We start from the raw sequence: 24,789 nt of genomic DNA, 5'->3' as shown, positions 1-24,789 counted from the left end.
TATCCACACAAAATATGTTTTCTTTACATCTAAACATAAAAGGCTGATGGTTTCAAAATCTGAATTTTCTGCCTTTGCCTGAAGAACTCTTTATGATCAGGAACCCACCCACTTCTCACTTTTATGTTATACATGACACTGCCAAATAAATTTTCTTCATTATTCTAATTTGTCAGAAAAATTTGTGCAGACCAGGTATGGTGCTGCAGGAATAGCCTCTCCATCTTAAAGTATAGAACAGCTCTTTATGTTTCCATTGCTACACCATGCTTACACGTCCATTTTCATCTCTCAAGGACAATCCATTTCACAGGCACCCCAGTAGCCTGAAGTATTTTGAAGAAAGAATGGGGTATAAAATTTCTGGTGGAAAATTCTAACACAGTTATTGTTCCTTCACTACTGAAGCCAAAATACCATTTCAGAGGGATTTGGAAAGAATAGTGTGTTATTTCACTGTCCAGATGTAAATAGTGCTGTGGCTAAATCATCACTCCTTGTTGGGTAAGGCTTGGCAAGCAGGGTTTGACAGTCTTGGGTGCAATAATTTTCACAGAAGGCAATGGCAAAGAGTAGAGCACCCACAAATCTCGTATCCTGACACAGCAGAGGCAAAAGCACGCAGAGCTATGGGACATCCTCTGGTTGAGTTTGCACTGCTCACCCTGGTGGCAGCAAGCGTTGATTTAAGGATCTGTCCCACTAATTCCAGGGTCACGTTGAGACTGACCTGTTAAATTGCTACAATGAAGCATCCACAATAAGAATATTCAGCTTTTTTTCATCCCGTTAACCGTTTATTGAGAATTCATCTCATTTGATAATTACTGTGAGTTGAATACACCAATAGGGATATTTTATTCCAATACAGGTGTTATCTCTGCTTCTCTTTGCCTCACCTTTAAAATATCTATAATTAGATTTGGAAAGAGAGTCTTTCATTCTTAAACTTATTGGAAAAAATGTATTGCTGTATTTCGTACATAAGTAAGACCAATTAAATTCTTCAAGATAATGCTGTTCTGAACTTGCATCTGTTTTTGGAACATTAATTATATTCTGTGATGCTTCCTGTGAAAAATCAGAGACAGATACAAGCATTATATGCATTAATTAAATCTGAGTTAATATTTTTGGTCAGAGCTCTGCAGTATATACATGGATGTGTTTGCTGGTTAATATTGTCTGTATTTTTTAGCCCAGTTGTATTTTCCTATTAATTAAATGGAGTATATTGATTTTTATGCATACTAGAAAGGCTTGATTCAGTCAGATCAAAGTTAATTTCTGTCCAGGTTATCCAAGATCAAACTCTGTTTTACACAGAGCAGAAAAAATATGTAGGTGCAACAAAGACAGGCTCTGAGAAATGTTAAACTGAAGGTCTTGTTGGCTGTTTTTCTGCAATTTTTCATGGAGTTTTGCTAGTTTGTTTGGGGCTTTTTTTAAGTCAAATCTCTAAAACTCTCAGTTTTTATCCCAAACTAAATATGCTGTTAGATTGTCCTTTTTTATCTCTAAACATTGCTGCAATTTTTCATCTTCATTTCTTTTTGTAAACTTAATTCACGGGCAGGTTTCCTTTTGCAACACTTTCACCAAGTTAGTCCACGAGGTTTTATATTTGTGCTCTTCATTTCCATTTTTATAAGGACATCATGGAAACTATAGTGTCAGCTAGGAAGCTGAGCATATAGATGAGACTGTGAGCATGAAATATTCATGCTACATCTCCCTGAAAGCCTTGCATTGAAGTATAAGGGCTTGTTTTCTTTCCCTTTCCCTCATCCCCCATTATTTTACACTGAAAAATTGGTATTATCTCAAAAATAAACTGGGTCAGGAAGACACAGGATGTGCAGATCTTTCTGTTCTTTGGCAGGGCATTGCTTCCAGCAGATGTGGGAAGAGAAACTCCTGAAAATCTCTTTGGCCACCCTCATGCCCCTGCCCTGTGTGTCAGGAGGAGGCAGCTCAATGATATTTACCCTTCACTTGCTCATTTAACCTTCTGTATGTTTTCAGACTGAAATCTATTTTTAATTTGTTGAAATGACTTGTTGCAAAAAATTACAGTTCTGTGTGCTTGTGATATTCAGCCATTTCAGTCTGAAATTCTCGTGAAAATTTTAACTCTCTTTGCAAACTCTTGTGCTGGGTAATATGATTTTTTTTTTTTCTGGGACAAATTTATTAACATTTAAAAAATAAATTGGCTTTGAATGCAAGGATATTCCATTTAGAAATTGTAATAATGAAAATCTGTGACTTTCTTCATTCTCCTGAATGATTCTTTAAAAATCACAGTGTTCCTGGTGACTAAATTGTGAATGTGTGCTGAAACATTTTTTTTCCACTGGAAATGTATTAGTTGAAATTTTTTTACCAGGTTTATTTATTTAATTATGTATTCTTGTGAGCATATTCTGGAATTATAACCCTAATGTACTTATAACATTTTGAGGACGTGACTGGAAATATTTTGATTTATAACATAGAAATTCATTCCGATTTCCATTATTTGGGAAAAATCTCACTGTTTTCTGGGAATTCAAGTAATATACTGCCTGAAAGACCTTCAGATCTAACTACTGTAAGCAAGTAAACTTTTTCAGCTATTCTTCTAAGTAAGCAAACCAGGTTTTCTTTTACTGGTATGGTGCAGAACAAAAATAATGAACAAATATAATTGTGTAATTTACAATAGTTAAGTCATTGGGTAAACAGAGGTGCCATTATAGGCATTTTTGATGGAATTTGAAAATGAACCTGAATATCTTGGTGACTTATTTGTCCTTTTTCCTCTGGGGTTAGTTAGATGCTGTCAGTCATTATTTATGAATATATGGAAGTGTGCCACTGAGTTACACAACCTCTTAGTGGAATTAGTCCAGAATTATCCATTATCTGTTCTTCATTAGAAAACTTGGGAATTAAAATTGGTTATGTCTGTTTTCTAAGAAGTAAACTCACCGTAAGATTAAGAGGAAAGATTTTTTCGTGCTTGAAAGCTGCTCCATGGGAGACTGAGTGCTGCTGCTTTCCTTGTGTTCCTTAGCTGGGGAATGTGTTGCATGTTGCATTTCTGAATTTACTGGGAGGAAAGGTGGTCCCACTGTCAGGGATGGGTGGCTGCCCAAACATCCAGTGTGGTAGAGCAGGGGGGACATGCAGTCCTGTAAAAATGAGCAGTGACCTTTGTGTATCAGGGTGTGGGATGTGCAAAAACTTCTGCTTTTCTGATGTTTGCTGATGGCTCAAAATTTATAAAAAGAGATAAAATTTATAAAAGAGATCAGCTTTCTATAGTTTCTACCATAATGTTCCTGTTCTGTGTATCCCTTTTTGACATTTGTCTGTTTGTAGGAAGAGAATATCTCTTAAACTGTTGGTTATTACTACTGAATTTTCCCATTTTGAAAGTCTGCTTTACTCTTATAATGAAAGACCTATGTTAGTTTTCTCATGCTGTGGTCCTAAAGCTGATTTGATAGAGCTGACACGCTGTTTCAAGCATATTGAGTCTTGCATAGTTTTTGCAGTCACATTTGAAATGATCCCTCAGGTAATCAAATATTGCCCACATTAGACCTTAGCAAAGCAGAGGAGAATAATCTGTACAAACTGTGCAGTTACTGATTGCCATCCCCTCCCCTCCAAATAATAAATAATTTACAGCTATCACATGTTCCTTCTACAGTTAAGTGTACAGGCAAGAAAAGAAACTATCTCCATTTCATCATTAGCTTAATCAAGGCAGTGTATCAGTAACCTGCAGTGAAACTGATTGCTGAAGAGCAGGAGCAGTTGATGGCTGCAGTAACAAATTATTTTTGAAGATTAGGCCTTTGGAATTTTAGTCAATTTTAACTAAGGTTCCTAAAAACTCTTCTTTTCTATTAGAAGTTATAGTATTTTGAAAAGGCTACCGGGGAAAACAATTTCAAAAATACTCCAATACCATAATATCCCTGTTCCTTTTCCTTGTTTGTTCCTGTGTGAAATAGGATTCTGTGAGCATTGCAGGAAAGGGTAACCTTAAAATCCAGCATCTCTGACTGGTGAGGGGCTGCAGACCCTCAAGGCCTGTTCTTGGCTGCCCAGCATAGAGGCAGCAATTCCAGAGTGCTGCTTTTTGTAATAAAATCTCTGGGTCTGCAGCTTTTCACTATGGAGTTTATAGCCAAAATTCAACATCTGAGTAAAGCCAAGGCTTCTGATTTCCAGCTGAAGGAGTGGGGTGTGAGCCAGGGAACCCAGACTCAGAGTCCCAGAGAGAAGATACCAAAACCACAGGGATGGGGACTCAGTTCACATCAGTCTCCCAACCAGCCAGGTGCTTATGGCTGCTCTTGCATAATTAAATTAATAAATTCACATAAATTAAATGTGAATGATAAGGAAGGATTATATTTCTTTGTTTGGGAGTCGTATGGATATTTGTGGTTTAGAGGCACAAAAGATGGAATAGCAGGAACTCTTCATGGGTCTATAAAAATGTTTCCACTACCCAAAAAACTTCAGAGCCGTGATTTGATTTTATCTGAATGTTTCCCCTAAATACTTTGCTTCTGGATGAAGAAAATGGTGGGTAACTGCACACTTCTCTTGGAATTATCCACTTTCTCCTTCTTCTATAATAATCTATTTTCCCACCTTCTTCAAGACACCTTGTGGCCTTTTTGTTCCTCTGTCTATCTCCATTTTTATTTTTTAAATTTTTTTTTACTTTCCAGAGTTTTAAGCCCTTGGGTTATAAAAGATGAAGAAGGCAGATCTGAAATGCTCAAGAGACTTCACACCCTGTAAAAACAGCAGTGAAAATCAAAATGGGAAAAAAATATGGAAAAGCACAATGCACAGGACCTCAAGGTTTAAAACAGGCTTAAAAAGAGACTTTCAAAAACAAATTTTCCCTTTGAGAAATATTCCATCAAAATGTTTCAGCTTCTTTTATCTCCTGTGTCTTCAGTGAGTTATGTTTTAACACTGAAATAGTCCCTTGAGTATATATGAACTCAGAAATGAACAGGGAACTAACTAGAAATGCAGGATTCTATTTTGTTCTTAAGATGCTCAATTTTTTTTCCCCACTGGGATGCATATGCTGGATTTTTCTAATTTAGGGATACAGGTAAGTCTGGAGTAATGGGTGGCAGCTTTTATTTTCCATGACAGAGTTAATTCCTTGCACATGTTTTGATGCTTTCAGGCTTTTCTCAGTATCAAGTCACAACCATTTGCCTCATGTTTTATAGAACCAATACCATAAGATGTAAGAGTTCATCAAGATATTAACAGTATAATAGTGTCACAATAGCTAAAGCATTTTGGCTGCTAGAAATGATGATGACAAGCTCTAAAATTATAAATTAAAGTTACAGGAATGTGAAATATATTGACTAAAGATAAGCATATTTTCTGTGGCATGAGAAATAGACCAGTCAGGAGCAAATTCTGGGCTGCTTTACATTTCATAAGATCCCACTAGGCCAGATTCTAACCTAGATCAGATAAATATCAAATCAGAGTAGAACAGTAGAAATGAACCAGTTTATAGCCATTGAAAGAGAGATAAGAATCAAAGATGTTGATGTCACTGTAGCTGCAGCTGATACAATTCATTTCAGACTAAATAAAACATTAATGCCTTCACGTTCCTCTCTCTTATATGGAATGCTCCAGTTACGAATTTGAGCATCCCCAGGTAAGTTTCAGTGCAGAAATTTATTTGGAAAAGGGTCCACTGAGGATTCTGTGCTAAGTTATCTAACAAAGAATAATTTAAAATGAGTCAATGTCTCATATGCATTACTGCCTTGCTGAACCTGCTGCAGGGTTTGGTGAGGTGTGAACAAAGACTGCCTTGATACAGATAATCTTGTTTAACAGCAGTGTTAAAACACTGAAAAAGGATTGCTGCTGGTGGATAGACTGAGGGAGGCTGATGGTGTGAGAAGACATGTGGGCACTTTTAATTATAGGAGTAGGGATGCCCTATCTGTGATGGAAGGCTTTAGTATGAGAATTGGATCTGAGAGTTTCGGGACCTTTACAAATGTTCTCAGCACTTTTGTGTTCACAGAGGTGATTTATGATTTTTATTGCTGGTTGGATTACAGCTAATGCAAAAGTGCTGCACATACATAGAAGCCTAGAATCAGGGATTTATTGTCGGGTGTCCAAATAATGCCTGGATAGACCTTGAATTCAGAGCTGGTCCTAAAAATAAACCCAAGTAAGTTTGTATTTATATATAAATAATAAAAAGTGCCATTCTAAAACCACGAGAAAATATCTCTTATTTTCTCCTTTACTTAGGGAGACAGTAAAATAAAAAGGCAGTGGTAAAATGCCATGGTTAAAAAAATGCCAAGGAGATGACTGGATGACCCTGATAAACCCCCTTTCCTAGTTGTTGGATAGATGTTCCCTAAACACAGCCTTGTTTAGTGGGGTAGGACCCAGTGTGGGCTATCCCTCAGTGTGTAGGAAATGGGAAATCACAATTATTTATTGGGTCAAACACTTGATTTGCATTCAAATAGGGGTGAGAGGAACCCCATCGATTTGCCTGCCTGACTTATTGAAGGCTGAAGTTTTTATTTATGAAAGTTTCTAAAGCTCTTGGCTTCTCTCTCATCAACCTGAGCAGCTAGGGTGTGTTGGTGAGGGTAGTTCTGGTGCTCTCCTGCACCCTGCCCGTGCCACGCTGGGTACCACAGACCCCTCTGGCAGCACCTCTCACCACATCCATGATGGTCACAGCATGACCATCAAGACATTCTGCCAGCTGTAGAAATTCTGGGCAGAAAACAGAGAATAGGATCTCTTCACAGGTTTATTTTTTCTCAGAAGTAGCTCGCATTCTCACATTGTGTTTGAATTTCTGCTAACAGTTTTCTCAGAGTTTCTTCAGCAAAATGATGTATAAGTACTTTAATATTTCCAGGAGGAGACATTAGTGCACAAGGCAGTCAGAGGAGACAGGCAGGCAAATTTCCCTGGAGTGTAAATGATAACTCGGAGCCAGGAGATGACTTTTGTTCTAGCGAGAGAGTTATTTTCCCACCCTTTAAGCACACCAGCCCCGGAGCTGACACAGCCTTAGTTCTGGCAGTGAAGATCAGCTCTGTAAATTAAGCAAAGAATCCCTGAAAGTCACGTACCCAGACAATTCTCCCAGTATTACATTCAAGTGTTAGCGTTTAAAGCCAGGAATGTAGAATCGAAATGCAAAATTACATTGATTCTCCACACTACATCCTGATGAACTTCAATCATTTTTTCCCCCTCAAGTGATCACTGATTAATCTAAAACCTGTGAAATTAAGTTGTTTGAACCAGGAATTAAAAATTTCCAGCAATTAAAAACAAAGAAACAAACCAAAACAGCCACCAGCATTAGAAAGTGATTAAACATGACAACAACTGAGATGCTGAAATTAGTTGTCCTCGTTCCAAAGGGTTTGTAACTAGTATGATGTTTTCAAAGCTATTAAGTGATAGTTAATCTGTGATATTATTTGTAAAGCAGCTACTTTTGTATCCTGAGCCCACTGAGTGAATGTTTTGCACAGCAGGAGACTGTAAGATAGCAAGCCTAATCATTGTCATTTTACTGTACAAGAGGTAATTTTAGAAAATGATTCCTTAAATTATAAGATCCAAACAAAGTTAAGGCTCTCCAGCTGGGAACTTTTTTATTCTCTGTCATTGGAAAGTGTCTTCTAAATACTGTGAACCTTGGGCAGTTTCACTCCTACTGGTCTAAATATAGTAAACGAAATTTAAAATTTTATATATTTAATAACCTTTCTCTTAGTTAATGTAAATATGATGAGTTGTCTGTAGAGAGGGCACTGGTAACAGGATGGATCTGATTCCCTCCTGAATTACTCTGGCTTGGCTCCAGAACCACTGTGCTGCTGTCAATAACACAGCACTGCTGTATATTTAAAATAACGTGAAAAAGAATCAGATGAGATGAATCTAACATTTTGCATAAAGAGTTTGCTGATACTTATATACTTCTAGCAGTCTGGACTTTAATCAATACCCCCAGATACGCAGATGAAATCTGCTTTACTTCTGCTACACAGCTTTTGGAAGATTGAAGTGTACTACATGCACTGCAGAAGCATTTAGGGAGTGACCCACCATAACTTCCTTATTTTCCTATTCAGTGTTGTGTAGCATGTGCTCCTAAAATGAATATATTCCATTTTTTGCAGTTTTCTGCAGTACCACTGCCTTATATTTTTTTCCTAAATGACTTGCATAAACTATTCATTTATCTCCTAGTTCATTCAGATAACTTAAAATATTTTTTTCACCCTTTTATGTACTGACTTTAACTTTCACCCTTAGCAAAATGTCACTTCTATCTGGTTGTATTTCCAGATTACAAAAAATATGTTGAAAATACATGCTTAGCTCTGAGGTTTCAATATTTCCCCTCCTGTTGGCATTTTTCCCTCTCGGCAGTCAATGTCAATACATTACTAATGTTGATGTGATAGCATTTTACACCCACATTTCTGATTGCAATGCAAAGTGCAAGGCAGCAAGAATTAGGCCTACAATACACTGGGAGTCTCATGACAGTCAGGAGTTGATGAAATTTGAATTCCACCACCTCTCCTCAATTCACTTTGCACATGGCATTCCTTTCAAATGCTGCTGGTGGGAGACAAGTCTCTCTTATTCCCAAAGGCAGCATCTCCCACTGTCAGCTGGTGAACCTGAAAAGAGATCCCAGGAGTCACGTGAGGAACACAGGCAAATAATTTAGCCTGCTATTAAACTGCAAGATTCTCCCTTTTTTTCCCCATCTTGGCTTGCACTTGGTTATCAGAATTGTCTGGAAGTGATCACTGCTCTAACCAGCAGGTGTGTGTGAAACTGCCTGTTGTCATCAGCTCCCCGATCATGTATCACTGAGGATTGACACCGCTGGCAAGTGACAGGTTTGGGAAAAGGCTGCGTGCAGAACAATGCAGCTGTGCACAGGGGAGAGTGTGACAGAGAGGCAGGAAGGATCGCACAACTACTGGAGGTGCTAGAGGGGAGAGTTTAGTGACAAGTTACTGTGACATTTATGACCAGATCGATTATGAAGACTGAAAAAATCTATGGTATATTTCCAGAGTATTACTGTAGAGCCATCTGATATAGGGGTTGCCATGGCAAGTACAGATTTTCTATTAACCAGGAAGGTGAATAGTCTCATAAAGCCCATGGAACTTGTTAGTAAATGAATTGCATAGGGACCTCTATTGACCCCTATGGAAATTTAATATTTTCAAACAATGCTGTAAAATCTTTTCCTTGGTTATTTTTAAAAAATAGTCTGTGGTACTGTCAAATCCAAATGCACCATTTCTGGTATTCCCCGTATTTTGAATGACAGCCTAGACAGATTGGAAAATCAGCACTGAGATAAAAATACTAGTGTGGAGGCAGCAGGGTAAGAAAGTAAGTTACTGAATATTGTTAAATAGGAGGACTGTCTCTAGAGTTTTGATGCTTGGTAAGGTTAAGATCATCATCATTGCAACCTGAGAATTAAAACAAATAGATATTTGCTGTTTATTACTTGATTATATAGTTTGTGAGAAACATTTCAGGAGACCAGTAAGAACAGGAAAAAGCATTATTGTTAATGCAAATTGGAGAAACTGAGCAAAGGAAATCTCATCAAGTATCGTCCATTCCCCCCAGTGCTGTATGTACATAGAAAAGAGACCCCTTGCTGTGTATTTTAACCACATAGAAACAGGCCAAGGGGAGAAGGAACAGAATGTCCAGAAAAGCTGTGGCTGCTCCATGCCTGGAAGTGTTTCAGGCTGGGTTGGACGGGGCTTGGAGAAACCTGGGATACTGAAATGTGTCCCTGCCCATGGTAGGGGGGTGGAATGAGATGATTTTTAAGGTCCCTTCCAACCCAAATGATTCTGTGATTCTTTAATTCTATGGAAGGGTAAGCTCTGAGGTGTCTTTCTTAGGCCCAGACATGCAGCCACAAAACCTGCTGTGAGGTGCTGGTTGTAGCAGAATGGCAGGAACATTGCCGGGCTTTTGCCATCTTCTGTTTAATGGAGTGCTGTTTTCTTCTACAGCAATTTTGGTTCACAGTAGAACAAGGAAGTTGTTAGTAAATGCTTTGCTTTCACTGTTTCTCACAGAGTACAAATTGGTCAGCAATTTATGATCTTGGGAAAGTCTGGATGAATACAGAAAATTCATTGATACTTCACTGGGCAACAGTCTTATTTAGTGGCAAGAATTTCTGCAAAGGGTCAGGTCAGATGCTGACAGTCCAGCAGGAATTGTTGCAGCTGTGGATGCATTAACTGATGTGATAGAGTATGTTCTTTACATGAAGGAAGGCAAAATCATGAGTTGTGTCCCTCCATTCCTGTTTCTCATTCATGCCAGAGGATGTCTGCTTTGACTTCTCCTTCCATGTCTCTGATCCTGACAGCTCTGCCTCGCTGGCCACTCCACGTGTTGCAAGAGCACTTGTTCAGGCAGAGTAACAACTACTCAGAGACAGCGCTGTGTATGGTGGCCATGCAGCCTTCAGTGAGCTCTGCCTGTCCAGCAGAATTAATGCAAACAGTTAAAGTCACAGCTTTCTCTTATCTACAGCAGGTAATTTCTTATTCACTACATCAGCTGCATTTTTCTTAGCAATCATCTTCAGTCTTACACATCCTTATTAACAAGTTATTTTATCCATATGCTAAGTATCTGCTCTAATAATTAATAATGTGTATTCAGTTCATCCCATATCTTTTTTAATGCTGTACATTCATATTTCCTAGTCCACATATCTTCCCCCAAGCAATACCACAGGTGTTTCCTTTAGACCTCTGTTTTCCTTTGAACTACAGTGGTTCAGCTCGTTAGCCTGTCTCACTTCTTATCAGTCACACTTGCTTCTCATTACTCTGGTTGCAGAGCTACCATAATTAGATTTTATATTTTTAGGCATTCATAACACTGCTTTAGTGTACACTGTGCTATCAGAAGCATTTTAGACAAGCCATAAGACCAAACTAATTTAAATGTTCCACAGAGACGTTTTAAAGGAGAGTTATTGTTGCTGCTGACTTGGTAAATTCAGGCACACACAGCTCTGGGGCCAGGGAAGGCTGACAGGACAGGTTACTCCAATCTCTGCCTCTGAAGGTCACAGGACCTCACCCCGTAGTTTTTGCTTTCAGGCCATTGTGTCCAATGTCTCTTAGGAGAAGATAAGCTACATTTGGCTTTAAAGAGTTGGGTTTTGCCCTTCCTGGTATAAGTTTAACTTTCATTCCTGTAAGTTCTCTCCTCTTGCCAAAGGCAGTGCAGAGATCTTGAGCGTCTAACTTTGTTCAGGTAATCAAAATACTTCTCAGAAACTGCAAATAGGGTGTCCCCACCCTATTCACAGACTGTGTTCATTGTATTCTCTCCTATTTCGTAGTCCCCTGCTAGGGATTTTCTTATCAGAGGTAGAATCTCTGCCTTTATTTCCTTTCCTGAACAGTTGCATTTTCCCTCTCCTATGAGTTGCTGCTTTCTTGTTCCTCTGGTATGGCTTAGTAAATGATGGACTGAGACAGTCCTTCCACTCATATAGGGGCATCTGTAGATAGATGGTCCTTGGTGACAGTAAGGAAAATGGGTCTGGAAGGCACCTGTGAGGCTGTGTATACCTGTAAGATATTTATGGAATTATTGCTACTTTTGTTTTAAGATGTTTTTTTTTTTTTTGCAGGAGCATCTGCCACATACTCAGCAGTATCTCCTGAGATGTAACTTATTCTATAGTCTCTGTATGGAATGGGATATTTTTAGATGGGAGCAATTTTGCACACAGGAAGCTTTAAGTTTACTTCCTTTACTGAAATATTTTCTGTGTTGAATACAATCTGAGCTATTGAATTTTACTGGCTCCTAAATAACATGCACAGATTTATTTATATTTATTTTGTAACTTAATTTGTATTTATAACTATTTTGCAACTTAATTTGTATTTATAACTATTTTGCAAACATTCCCTCCGAAACAAGAAAAATGACCTGGTGTTGTGGTAGGTTGCTCATTTCCCTGGAAACCCAGCTTCTAACATGAAGCTTACTTGGAAATTAGTTACGACAGGTGTAAGCACTCTCCACCCTTCCATCTCATTTATTTAGTCTCTGCTAGCAGTAGAAATCATTGCTTTGGGGAAGCAGAAAACAGTGTATTCTACCAACATAATCATATTCAGACACTTATTTTAGAATTAGCCAAAAAAATTAAAGGTCTGTTTTACAAAATAACTCAATTAGTGGAATCTCTAAAGGGAGTAAGTAACAGTAAGAATGGAACGAGTATATGATACTATGTAAAAATAATTACTGCAGTCCAAATTTACATAAATAACTCTTGTTCTTTCATAATCCAAACCAGTATATTTCTCTTCTTCTTCAACAGAGTGCTTGCTGTTGGATTTCCATAACTGTTAACTGTTTGGTTAGCCTAAGTTTTGGTTTTTGAAAACCTTTTTGAAATCTCTTTCATCTGTATTATAACAAGTTTTTACACTAGAATTTTCAAGACCATCTGTATAAGGGAGTTTGAGGGCACAGCTTCACTAAGGAATGCAGGATTTGTTCTGTTTAATAGAACAGGAACTCCAGACTCAAGGGCTTTGGGATATCACACCTTGATATATGTAAATAGATACACAAACTGCAGGCTTGTTTTCACGTGGTGAAGTACTCTGCACCCTTGAGCATGCACAAAAAACATTTCCATGAAGCGCATTTTTTGTAATGGGTTTTTGTAAGCAAGGTTTTGTCTGCAGGAGTCTTTGCAGAAAGAGATTTCTTTGTCAACTGCTACTGCTTGTGTTGAATCCATCATTTATTCCTCACACATCTTTGGAAAAAGAGAGAGGGAACTGTGGCCAAGTCTGTCAGTGCTCCAGAAGACTCTCTGGTTTTACACCCCATAAAGAGGTTGATGTTGTGCTTGCTGTACAAACACACAGATTGTGAGTGGATAAACAGGTGTCACAGCAGCGTGTGAAGAGTGCTCCCAGGGGTTCTTGTTGACTGTACCCTTCTTGTATTTTCATGGGGGAACATTTAGAGAAACCTTGAGTCTATCTCTGTGGGGTTTATATGCTTCAAGCAGTAAATAAATTGGTGCAGCTCTTTGCTGGGCTGGAGCACTCCATCCATGCCCTGCCCTCCCAGGAAGTGTTGACAGAGCAGATGGATGAGAGAGCACCGTCTGTTAGCTTGGAGATTCTCCCACACAAGAGCAAGGCAGGTAAACACCTTGCTCCTGCAGCAGATTGAACACTTTCAAGAGGGTTTACAAATGGCAAAACAATACTTGTGTGGCTCAATAACTCAAATGAAAAGCATGGGCAGTGACAGAGAAGTTGGCTGCAGGAAGTGGGGCAGTATGCCTGGAGAAAGCAGACCTGTAGCCCCAGCAGCAGCGGAGATAACAAGCAGATGTCATTTGAAAATGATGATCTCCACCTTTCAGGTGGGAGAACATGTTTGGTGCCTTGCTCCACCTTTGTCATAGATAATGATGGCATGAGAGCCATTGGCATTTTCCTCAGGAAAGAAAACGTGTTGGGGAAAATTTACAGAACTCTGGCTCATGCACTGGTCTCCAGCTAGGATAGGCTTGTTCAAACCTAAACATGAAATGTTTGCAAAAGCAGACAAATTTAGAAACCAAGAGAAAGGAGTGCAGCTGACATCCTGGGTTTGGAATTTGAGCATAAAACTTTTTCTCTCCCTAAGGATAAGAAGTTTGAGGGAATGGATGCTGTAGGGAACAGGTTAGGCATCTCAGTCAAATATCTCCTGAAGAACAATTAAGGAACATTTATCTTTTTAAACTGCCTTTTGCTTCTCCAGTTAGCAACTGAAATATTTACTTCATGCTTCTTTGTATTGTATTGCAGACAGTGTCCCTGTGGGCTCTGACCCTTCAGCCTGTTTGTCCTGTAGATTTAAACTGAGAGAAGCCCCAAAGCACTGCAGGGTTGGGCAGCGTCCTCTGTTCACACGGGGCTCACCACCTCCTGTGCCCGTGTTCTGGGCTCTCAGACAAGTTGCATTTGCTCCTTTCTCTCATTGTACCTCTCCATATAAAGTGAAGGTGGCTTTTTTTTACAGTCAGAGGGTTTGCTTTGTCTAGCAGAAGTAAGAGCTTGCATTGTTATTTCTGCCTTAATAGCTCAGCAGAGGTTTCAGTCTATTTAAAGATTCTTGTAATGATTTTGGTGATTTTTATGTGTATAGAGGGGGGATTTATTGATGTATGAAAGCCAATATTAAGTGTCAAAGACATGAAATAAGAAATGTGCCCATGTATGCAGGCTTTCTGTATAAACCTACAACCCCTAATCAGTTGTTAATGATGTTGATTTTTCTGTTTCTTTCGTGCCATAAGAAGTGTTTCAGAGAGACTTTAGAGCTTCACTGAATCCAGCTGTGCCTTGTGCGCTCATTGTTCACAGCCTCGTGACGACAGGAGCTATCAGTGACAATGCCACAAGAGTTTGGGTCAGGGTCTGTGTGCTGGTACTGGTCCTTCAACTGACTTCCTCTCACGTGTTTACTGGTTTTTACAGTCTTTCTCCCTGTATAAGTTGTTAGTCCTTCATTTGTACTGACACCATTGTCTTTTCTAAAACGTTTTTCTCTAAAAATATTCTGTTTCTTGAAGCTTCATAGTTTCAAGTCCTTGCTGGGGACAAGCTTTTGTCCTGCTGAGACAGGAGAGAGCAGGAGGCATTCATTCTAGAAGAGACGTGATCTAGTACAATCAGGGAAAATACAATAAAAAAGACAAATCAGGGTTGTATAAAGAAGCAATGCAGTAATTGTGGCAAACTTGATAGTTGGCATTATCAGCATAGCCTAATAGGATGGAGTGTCTTTTGTTAGCCTTTTTCTTTATCTCTGAAGCACTGGTCCAGCAGTTTGCTGGAATACAGTGTGTGTTGCTGAGCTCACAGGAGAGGAGGAGGTGTTAAAACATCACGGCTTCTACAAGGCTGTAATTTGGATATCAGAGTAGAAAATAGAGATGCAGCTGGCATGTTCAGGACAATTAATTCATTTACATCCTTGCTGCACTGTTAGACAACTCCCAAGAAAAGCAATTCTGCATTTCCATCTCTGGATTTTGAAAGAGAGGAAGGAAATGAAAGCTGTTATCCCTCTGAGAAGAATGTTTCCCATTTGGTAAAATGCAAGCATTATTTCTGATGCAAGGAAAAATTATTGGTGAACAGCAAATAAACCTTAACAAGAAATATCCTTTGAAGGGTAAGAGGAAATAGAGAGCTCAAGGGTTCTAGGATGAACACATGCTTTTGAAGCAGATTAAAATCACTGAAAGAACAATTCACTCTTCTACTGGCAAATGAGCTGTTTAACCAATGAGGTGGTGTATTCATTTTTTTCTTTCCTATCCAGGGAAAAAACAGTGGAAAATTCTTATGGCCGGGTCTAGCCTCTGACTTTAATAAGTCCCAACTGAGATTCAGAGGGCTCAATAGCTTATTCCATACCCAGTGCTCAGGATAAATCCAGACACTGTCACGTTACATCTATTAAATAGGTGAAGCACACTTTACAGTCCTTGTTCTCAGGTTGTTCTGAATTGGGACCTGCTCCTTTCAACACCTTTCTGGTTCACATACAGAATTTTTCCCCCTCAAAAATAAGGCACAGCAAAGGTTTATGCAGTATGGGATCTTGCACTGAACCATTTACTAAGACTCCACTTTCAAAGTTTGGGATTTTGTTTTGCCTCATTTCTTTTTGGGGTGTGGCATCATGCAGAAAATCTTTCCAAGGTCTCACTCAGTTCTAGGCCAACAGTGCTACAGAAGCCCTCCTTAGGTCTAGACCATTTACAATATATCAAAAATGTGTAAATTCTATAGACAGAAAATACCTTATTTCTGTAGTATTTTCTGAAAATGTACTGAAAATTCACTTAAAGAATTAAGCCAGAACTCTTACATGCAAAAAGATATGCTTCCTTCTCTGCATTACAAGGAAGCAATTAGTGAACACTGGAGGCAAAAGCTTTTACTAATCAAAAGAGCTGAGTTTAACTTGTGTCTGCTTAAGCAATTCTGTTTTGGAAGAAAAGGGAAAACCAGACACACTACTGAACTATCAATTAAAATGCAAACATGCAACGCAACACAATTAATTCTTTTAAAAGCAAGAATTTTTCATTCATAGTGCAAGTGTGTTTGGAAAATGACAATGCCAATACTCAGTCTTTGAACACTGTATGATGTGAATGACTTTTAAGATTCAACCTTTCAAGTTCATGTCTGTTGGTATTAAAATATTTTTTTATTTGAATGCTTATAGAACATTGGTATTACATTTTCACCACCCTTTTCCATCTTGATCTTACTATTGACAGGGTTTTCCATCTTTGCCTAACAATCATATGTTCTTCATTCTCCATACGAAGAATCTGGTGAAATTTAAACAGAGGCCTGAGGAAGAATAGGTCTTTTCCAGTTATTACTGCATTTGACTGGATTAATATTGTCCTTTTTTTCTTCCTCCTCCTTCTCATTTTTCTTTTACTATTGTGACTTTATAACACATAATGGAAATTGAAACTAACTTAATATTTTAAAACAGTATTTTTCATGTTGCAGACAAAAGGCACCACATCTTGTCCTGATAGTTGTATTTTCAGCTATAATAACTCTGATTTAATCTTTAAATGAAACATCCCTACACGGGATTTGTTATTATTCATTTATACATTAGTATTGAGGAAACAACTCTCCTGGAATGTGGTGAGATCCAAATTGAATTCTTAACTTGGCCACAGACTTCCTGGTTCATGGGAATTTGTTAAGTTTGTATACCTGAGATGAATCCTTTGATGATATAAATATTACTCAAGTATAATAGTTATTGTTCTATTGTTATTTCTATCAGAGCAATCAAAACCCCAAACAAGAGATTACATTTTTCATTTCCCCTCAGTCTTTTGACAAACCTTTTGTCTCCAGCTGAGTACAGAGAGCTTGGTTGTTTGACAGATGCATAAGGGCAGTGGGATATTTTTCATGGTTGGTTCAGCAGTATTAAATTGATAGACTAGATGGCAATTAATGATAATTTTAGTCTTGGGGTGAAGGGATGAACTCAAAGCATTCTTTTGGTCCTTTCCTGTCCTATGCCTATCCATGTCTAAAGTAACCTATCACAGGCTTTGCTAATCTTCAATTAAAGAGGAAGATGTAGCAGCCAAAACCCTTCAGCTTATTTTCCTATAGTCTCCACAAGGATACAGTTTGGAGAGAAAAGAATGTATAATCTAATGTTTTGCCTAAGATGTGATGTCTGCTTTCCAGATTATCAAAATGTCAGTGGTATATTTTCCAGTCTGTTTTCTCTTTCTAATTAAGTTTCCTGTCTCCCTGTCATGCTCCCACCCCTCACTACCATTTTTGTTCATCTCCCTCTCAAAGGTACCAAAGGAACAGGCCAGTTTTCCTCCTGCTGTGAAGTTAAAAAACTCAAGATAGTGTTAAATTGACATGGACTGTGTTGCTCTGCCAATCTCTGAAATGTCATTGCCTGGGCAGCCTGCTGGGCTCAGTTCAGCACCACAGTGCCAAGACTGCTAATAAAAAAGAATAAAGGTTAATGAAGGAGGGAGGGAAATGGGGGATGTGCTATTATCCAAAGTCAAGTTTTCTGCTTTCTATCTGTAAGGTTTGCTCAAGGCCCAAGGTTTTGATTTTTAATTCTTTCTTTTTCCCCTTGGCATTGTTTTTATTTAGTTCATAGGGTAAATCACAGTGGATTCATGGGACCTACTCCAGTATCTTGCTTTCAGCATGGTGTCCTTGGTTTCTCCAGTAGTCCTTGAAGTTATGAGTGGGTTACCCTCATCTGGCTCTGAGTAATTGAAAGACAGAAAGTGATGTCTTTTGTGGCTCTAGAGGTCCCAGGGCCATGCTCTGATAGTGGAGATGCTTCTTGTCCCTCCCAGTGTAAAGACTTTCCTGTGCACTGGCTCTGCATTGCTGTGTGTTTGTGGTGTGAGGGTCTTGTCATAACAGGGTTACTTCTCTTGTAATGCTGGGCGGTTGTTCAAATTTTTTACCTGTTGAGCTCCATCAGAAGGCTCTGCTGCTGTGAACAGCCTGTGTGAAATGTAGGTGCTGATTGGAAGATAAAGAAAAGGTGAAGACCATTAGACACATGTTTTTTCTCCTGTCTACCGGTGTACGGTAGCTCTGTTTCAGCTCTAACCCACCAGGATTCTGCTCCCACCATCTGTTACTGATCCCCTCCCTCCTGCCATGCCCTTGCAAGTTGTCAAATCTGGTGTTTGTGTATTTCTTCCCACACCACTCCTAGCTCACATGCAATTCTTTCATACAAATACACACCCTCTGTACTCCATGACGTGATGCTCTGAGCTTAGACTGCAGTGGGTTCTTTCTTCTGCCTGGTGCCTCTGAGAGTGACCTGATCTTTCTGCCCACAGGAAGCAAATCTGCCCTTATTCTCCACCTTCTGTATCTGCTTTTGTCACTGCAGTCACAGCTGGCTTGTCACTACCAAAAAAAGTGCACAAATAAGGACTTTTGTGGGTCTGTTCATCCCAAGCCTATGAATTTTGTTTATATGGTGACTTTACAGTATTAGGATATTTCTGGCACATAACTGCATAACTTTCAACTGCAGCTGAGATGGAGACAGTTAAGTGCCTGTCCTAGGGTGAATTTTTATTTTTAGAATTATGAAAAATATCTTACTTTACAAACATAAGGATCTGTCTTACCTCCCATTCCACCTTTCTTTAGTAACCCCCTGAAAAGCAGACAGAGAGGCTGACAGAAAAATTCTCCACAGTAGCAAATAACAGGTTGGCATCTGACAGCTAGAAAATGTTCTTTGCTGTAAGTAATACTTATAGTAGTGGAGAAGTCTGAAAAAGTCCACTTTTTTACTTGTTGAAAAGCTGGTCTCAGCTTAGGTGATTGCTGTAGTTATTGCTTTTCCTCCTTCTACTGTAAACTGCTTTGGCAACTATTTTTTTACTGCTTTTTTAACAAATAAAAAAAAAGTCATATCATAATGGAAACAGTTAAAATTTGTGTGAGACCAGGATAAAAATGTATAAATGGCTGTGCATATAAATACATCAGTGCAGGAACTCACCCATCAGTGTATCCATACAGATACCCAGATTTACCTATAGATATGCATTATATAGTGATCAAAAAGACCAGGTCTTGTTTATCAAGGATTATTAAACTGGAAGTCCCCAAAGTTAAAAACAAGAACTGTCACAACTGGAACAAACTAAATGGTTCCCAGAATTTGCTGCTCTCAGACGTTACACTTTGTTACTTGAAAAATGACAGAATTTTACAGTAGTTTCTACCTGTTTATAAAATGAGTGGGAGGGTGGTGGGAGGAAAGGAGGTTATTTTTTTGTAACCCTCCCTTGCCATCAGTATATCAATGACGGAGAAAGTAAATCTCTATTTTAAGAAGAAAACAATGCACCTTGCCTGAAGAGTAGAGGGAAGTTGTTTGCTGTTTGTGCTTTTTTTGGCTTGGATTTTTTTTTTTAAATTAAATTCTTTAGACTTGGGCAAAATACCAAAGCAAAGTTCATATTCAGCAGTTACAGGAGTTCTCCAGCTCTCAGTTAAGTCAGTGGAAATCCTCCCGTTGACAATCCCTGTGCATTGGACAGTGCTGGAGGCAGAATGCACAATGAGAGGGAGAACCTAATCTAAGCATTATATGCCGATACACCCTAGTGTTGCATAAAGTGATTTTCTAGAGTGTTATATGATGTAGTAAAAATATATGACAGTAAAATATAACTAGGGCTACTATATAGCAACACCATAGAAATAAAATAGTTTAGAGCAGAATAAAGGAAATAAAAGCAGATACTATTGACAAGAAAGTAGAATATTGTGGTGAGAAGGAGAAGACCATGCTAAGCTGAGGTTTTGGTTGAAAATAATTTGATGTACAGCTTTATATTTTCACATATAAAGGGCAATGTTTTAGAGCCTTTTTCAAAGAACTGCACTATTGAGACTAACTCAAAGGAATTTTGAAACAGAAGAGCAAAACTCCCTTGAAGGCAGGGAGCAAGAGCTCTAATTTGCTTTGGAGAAGCTGAAGGAACACGACTCATGCACAGATCGCTCCCATTCCTTTAATTTTTATCAAGATTTTTCACAGTCTGCTCGGAAGGTGACTCCCTGGGGCACACTTTTCCAGCCCCCATTATCAGCTCGAGTGGGTCGAACGCTGGCACTGCTTAGTGACGGGTAATTTGTCAAAGATGGGAGCGCGGCTGCTCAGGCGTGTGCTGAGAAGTGTGTACAGATACCACATCCTGCGTGCCAGATCAGGCGTTTAATTGTTCTGATTGTGCTCTTAGAAACTCCTTACAGCCTCTTCAATAGTTGTTACTCTCATTTACATAAACACTAGAAGTTTGCTCATGCTGATGCTGTGTCCTGATTGCCGCTTCTCAGCTGAAAAATTAAAGGCAGGAGGAAAGATTCCCTTCTCCTTCCCAGGGGCCCATCCATGGGGACATTGCTTTCTACAGAGGCTGTTATGTTTTGTCAGGCCTGAAAAAGGGGCATATACGTGGTCCTGTGTCACCTATTCAGGGGATAAGAGAATGAGGCTTATGCATCAGAGCAGTGTTTCACCTGATTTTCATTTTTTTACTCTAATCCTTTTGAGGGAGGTGGTGAGAGAGGGGATCATGTCTCCCTGTTTTCTGATCAGGGACAAACTCAGTTTCAGGCATATTTTTAAGATGCCGGTTCTGCTTCCTTTATTATATCTGTTTAGAACAGCAAAGAGAAATTATGTTCCACTGATGTTCAGTGTCTCTAATTGTAATTAACTTTCTGACAGTGAACAACTGACTTTGTACTTATAATTAAAGGAAAAGTTTGCTAGTTCAGCTGCCTGTTGTTCATGAACTTGACTGAATTGGCATTTAGAATAAGAGGCATCATAAGGAAAAAGCATCTCTTCTACTTACAGGAAATAAATCTTGATTTCTTTTAAATATTATTTAAATTAGAGCCTTCTGGCCATATCCATCCCTGCTCTCATTTTAACCAGTAGTTTCAAAAGATAAGTGAATGACTACAATTCCTTGTTTTTATGAACTGCTGTTAAAAAACCATGAGTGTTCTATATGGAATTGGTGTCTTTTGAAGCTGCTCATGAATTGCTTCTTTTTTTTCCCTGGGTTACAGGAATCACTGAATTAATCCAGAAAATCAGAATCCACATCCATTTCTACCATCATTGCTGGGTTTGCTTAAGTTTAATACTTTCCTTGTCAGCTTCTTTTGTCTACTTTAATATGATTTGTATTTACTCTCTAGCAGCAAATACCCAGAACACCTATATTTGATTGAAACTTTACCATCTGTGATCTTCATATGTGTGGGACGTGTCTGGTAAATCAAAGTGTAACACTTTCCTGTTCTGCTGGGGCTGCAGATGGGAATTCCTTTTTGATGAGAGTTGATTTTCTCAAGGTGCTGTAGGATCATAGCATGCAAGGTGGACTTGATGTCCTCCAAGTGTGCATCCTTGGTGTCCTCCAAATATATACCCCTGACTCAAGGCAGCTTTCCTTGAGGTTTTTTCTCCTACATTTTGAAGAGAACTGAACAGCTCTTGTGAAAAGTTTTGCGAGGAATTTCCTGACATTTATCCGAGTTACAGTCCAAATTCTATTACTTCACTGGCAAGAAAGATAGATTCCTAGAAAACCTGTGGGGTCTTTTTTCCCATGTGAGGCTAAAGGTTGAGAGAAAAATGGCTTTTGTTGGATGGGATGTGTGTGTAGAGTGGGTGGATCTGAGCTGCCTCTGTGTGTGCAGGGGCTGGAACCAGAACTGTGAGAAAATCCAGTGCACAGATACTGGGACTGACTGCACGTGGGCCAGGATGGGTACAGATACCAGCAATTCACCCAGCATTTATCCCACACTCTTCCTGCTCTTTTTGCATACCAGTGAGCACAGATTACTTCTCTCATGGATGTTGTTACTATATTAAATGAGAGATCCTCATGCCTTGTGGCAGAATGCTGCGTCTGGGATTGTCAGCCTGAAGCTGGAGCTGGGAATTATGCTTCTTTAGGCAGGTTTGACAATGATTTTGGAGAATTTAGGTGAATCTTCACTTTGTGCTGCTTGTCAGGGTATGGTTCACCTGATGACTCAATAGAGGTGTTTACTTCTGTAGAGTTTTGCTTTATTGTCCTTGATTGTAATATTAAAATTGGATAATAATTTTGGCAAATGTTTTACTATGTAGATATTACTGAGGCATACTGAGATCTGTTACTGAGGCAAAAATAAGGAAAGCATAAGGAATTTTGAAAGACTCAAAGCATTTCAAATGTTCTCAGAATCTATTAAAAAACGTGCAATTGGGAAAGGGAGGATGTAGTGGTGTTCCTCCCAGAAAATCCATGGCAGTGCAGGAGATCTATGGTGCTCCTGGGGTTCAAAAGCATAAGATGAATCCCTTCAGGTGTCTGTGGATATCTGTAGGAAAAATAACCTCCTTATCCTCCACTGAGAGGAAGGTGAAAGGACCAGGATGCTGAGATCACAGGCTGTATAATCAGTACCTTCAAAAGAAGAACCTTTACAGATCCTTTGACAATGCTACAGAATGAACATCTGTCACATTGAATAGACACGTTCTTGGGTAGGGAAGGGAGTCTGAGAGTGTAAAAAGTACAAGTTTCAATTCAAAAATCCAAATTTTGCATTTTAAAGTGCCAGTTGATTTTCAGGTGTTCTGTGGGATTTGACCTAGGATTTTATTAGGTTAGCACAATTATCCTGGAACCACTTATGGACATCACTGAAAAATACAGCTCTTAGGAGTGTGATTAGGAGAAGACACTCAATGTTTCTCAAGTGTTGTCTTTAGTAGTACTTGAGCAACTGACATTGCAGAGTAATGAGACATCATCTCCAGACTATCAAGAATTAGCCTATCCTAGACTATCAAGTAATTATTTCTTGAGCTCTAGTTCTGTACAAATATTTAGGGGTTTTTGCAGTGCAGTCACATTTGAGATTGTGAGGGATGTTCCATAACTGTAACTGCACAGGGATGGGTTTATTTACATGGGATTTTTCAGGCAGATGTTGGAGCACTTCACCAGTGTTGTTTGTTTGGTTGACGTGCCAATCTGACCAGGAGCCTTGTGGCTGCAGCAGAGCAGTTTTGAGTTCAAGACAGTTTTCACAGGCCTTATGAGCTCAGGCTCAGGACTTACCCAGTATGTCTTTCTCTTCCCCATGGCCTAATCCAAATCCTAGTGAAAGGAAAAGGTGATTCCCCATTTATTTCATTAGTCTTGCAATCAGAACATGGTAGAAGAAGGAACTCACCAGGACAAGGGTACACTGCTGCCAGGCATTCACACAACTGAGCTTAGGATGTTTGTCCTTACTGTGTCACACTTCTCTGATATTTTCTTCCTTGATAAAAACTTTATTTTCCCCCTGATTACAGCAACTACAATTATCACTCCAAGTGTTTTGCCCATGACAAGTTTTAATCTGTTTTAACATTCTTGCCTACCAATGGCTAATATATTCTGAATGTGCAGCCAGTTTTTACCAAATCTAAAATGGCAGAAGTTATCTCAGTCACTGAGTTACTAAAACTTGTAATAATAATAATAATAATAATAATAAATAATAATAGGCAGCCAAGGCAGAGGTAAGAAGAGAATATGTAAACTTAGTGCTCATCCATGAAAGAATGATGATGAACAGGAGCTTAGTTTCCTGTGACTGGAGAGTCAATATAAAGATTCCCATAAAACAACAGAGAACTGAGGAGGATTTATTCGATTTGGACTAAGCCAAAAACACAGTCATCATTTTTCCTTGCAAAAGCCCCTCAATTTCTACATTATCAAAACTTGAGACTGACTTTTACAGGACATTAACATAGAATAGGGTGCAATTTGGGCTGTTAGCCTTATTTAACACATTTTCTGACTATATCTACATATTTCATTATAAACTCTTCTTGTAACTTTAGTAGCTGTGTGGAAAACAAAAACTGTGTTAGGACAGCAAACAGCCAAAAACAATTGCATCCAAACTTCTAGAAGGTTCAGCTTGTATTATTCTATTCATCTTGTTTTATGTCAGAGGCTGATGAGGAATTAACAACATGATTATTTTTCTTTAAGCATTTAATTTTGAAAATTCTATCAATAAGAAGGATGTGCCCTGTGCTGTCTTGCTAGTTACAAGACATAATTGAAATCATAGTAATCTAGGTCAAGGTGCTCTGAGCCTAACATTTAGGCAGAACTGGCATTGGTGACTTCCCTTGCAGGGCACACTTGGTCCAGCAGCACAAGGCTGCAGCTCATCACACCAACCCATGGTGATCTCCAGTTATCCCAGCCTAACTCAAAAAAACCCCTGGAAGGGATATCACAGTGCTAACCATAGGAGTCAACCAGTGCTCTGAATCAAGAGCACTGTGACCAACTCTTGCCTGGAGTTAATGTTTATGGCTGGTTTTATAAGCTGCTGGAAAGCAGGACGTATTGCTACACCCTGAAATATAATGGTGCCTATGACTGCTGGTATAATAAACTGCAGAGCCTCCTCCCAACCTTTTGGATTAAGTATTAAAAGAAAATGATTAAGAGGGGAATTC

General features: G+C 38.9%; 1 long non-coding RNA gene across 3 annotated transcripts in view; it reads left to right on the top strand.

The window, feature by feature from the left end:
• LOC116448919 overlaps positions 1-24,789 on the top strand; it is a 120,494-nt gene that overhangs the window by 53,980 nt on the left and 41,725 nt on the right. The gene's annotated exons all lie outside the window — the stretch shown is intronic.

The sequence above is a fragment of the Corvus moneduloides genome, chromosome 10 (genome assembly GCF_009650955.1).
Source record: "Corvus moneduloides isolate bCorMon1 chromosome 10, bCorMon1.pri, whole genome shotgun sequence".
Classification (NCBI taxonomy): Eukaryota; Metazoa; Chordata; class Aves; order Passeriformes; family Corvidae; genus Corvus; species Corvus moneduloides.
The sequence above is the reverse complement of the archived record's forward strand: the minus strand, read 5'-3'. Positions and strand labels throughout refer to the sequence as shown.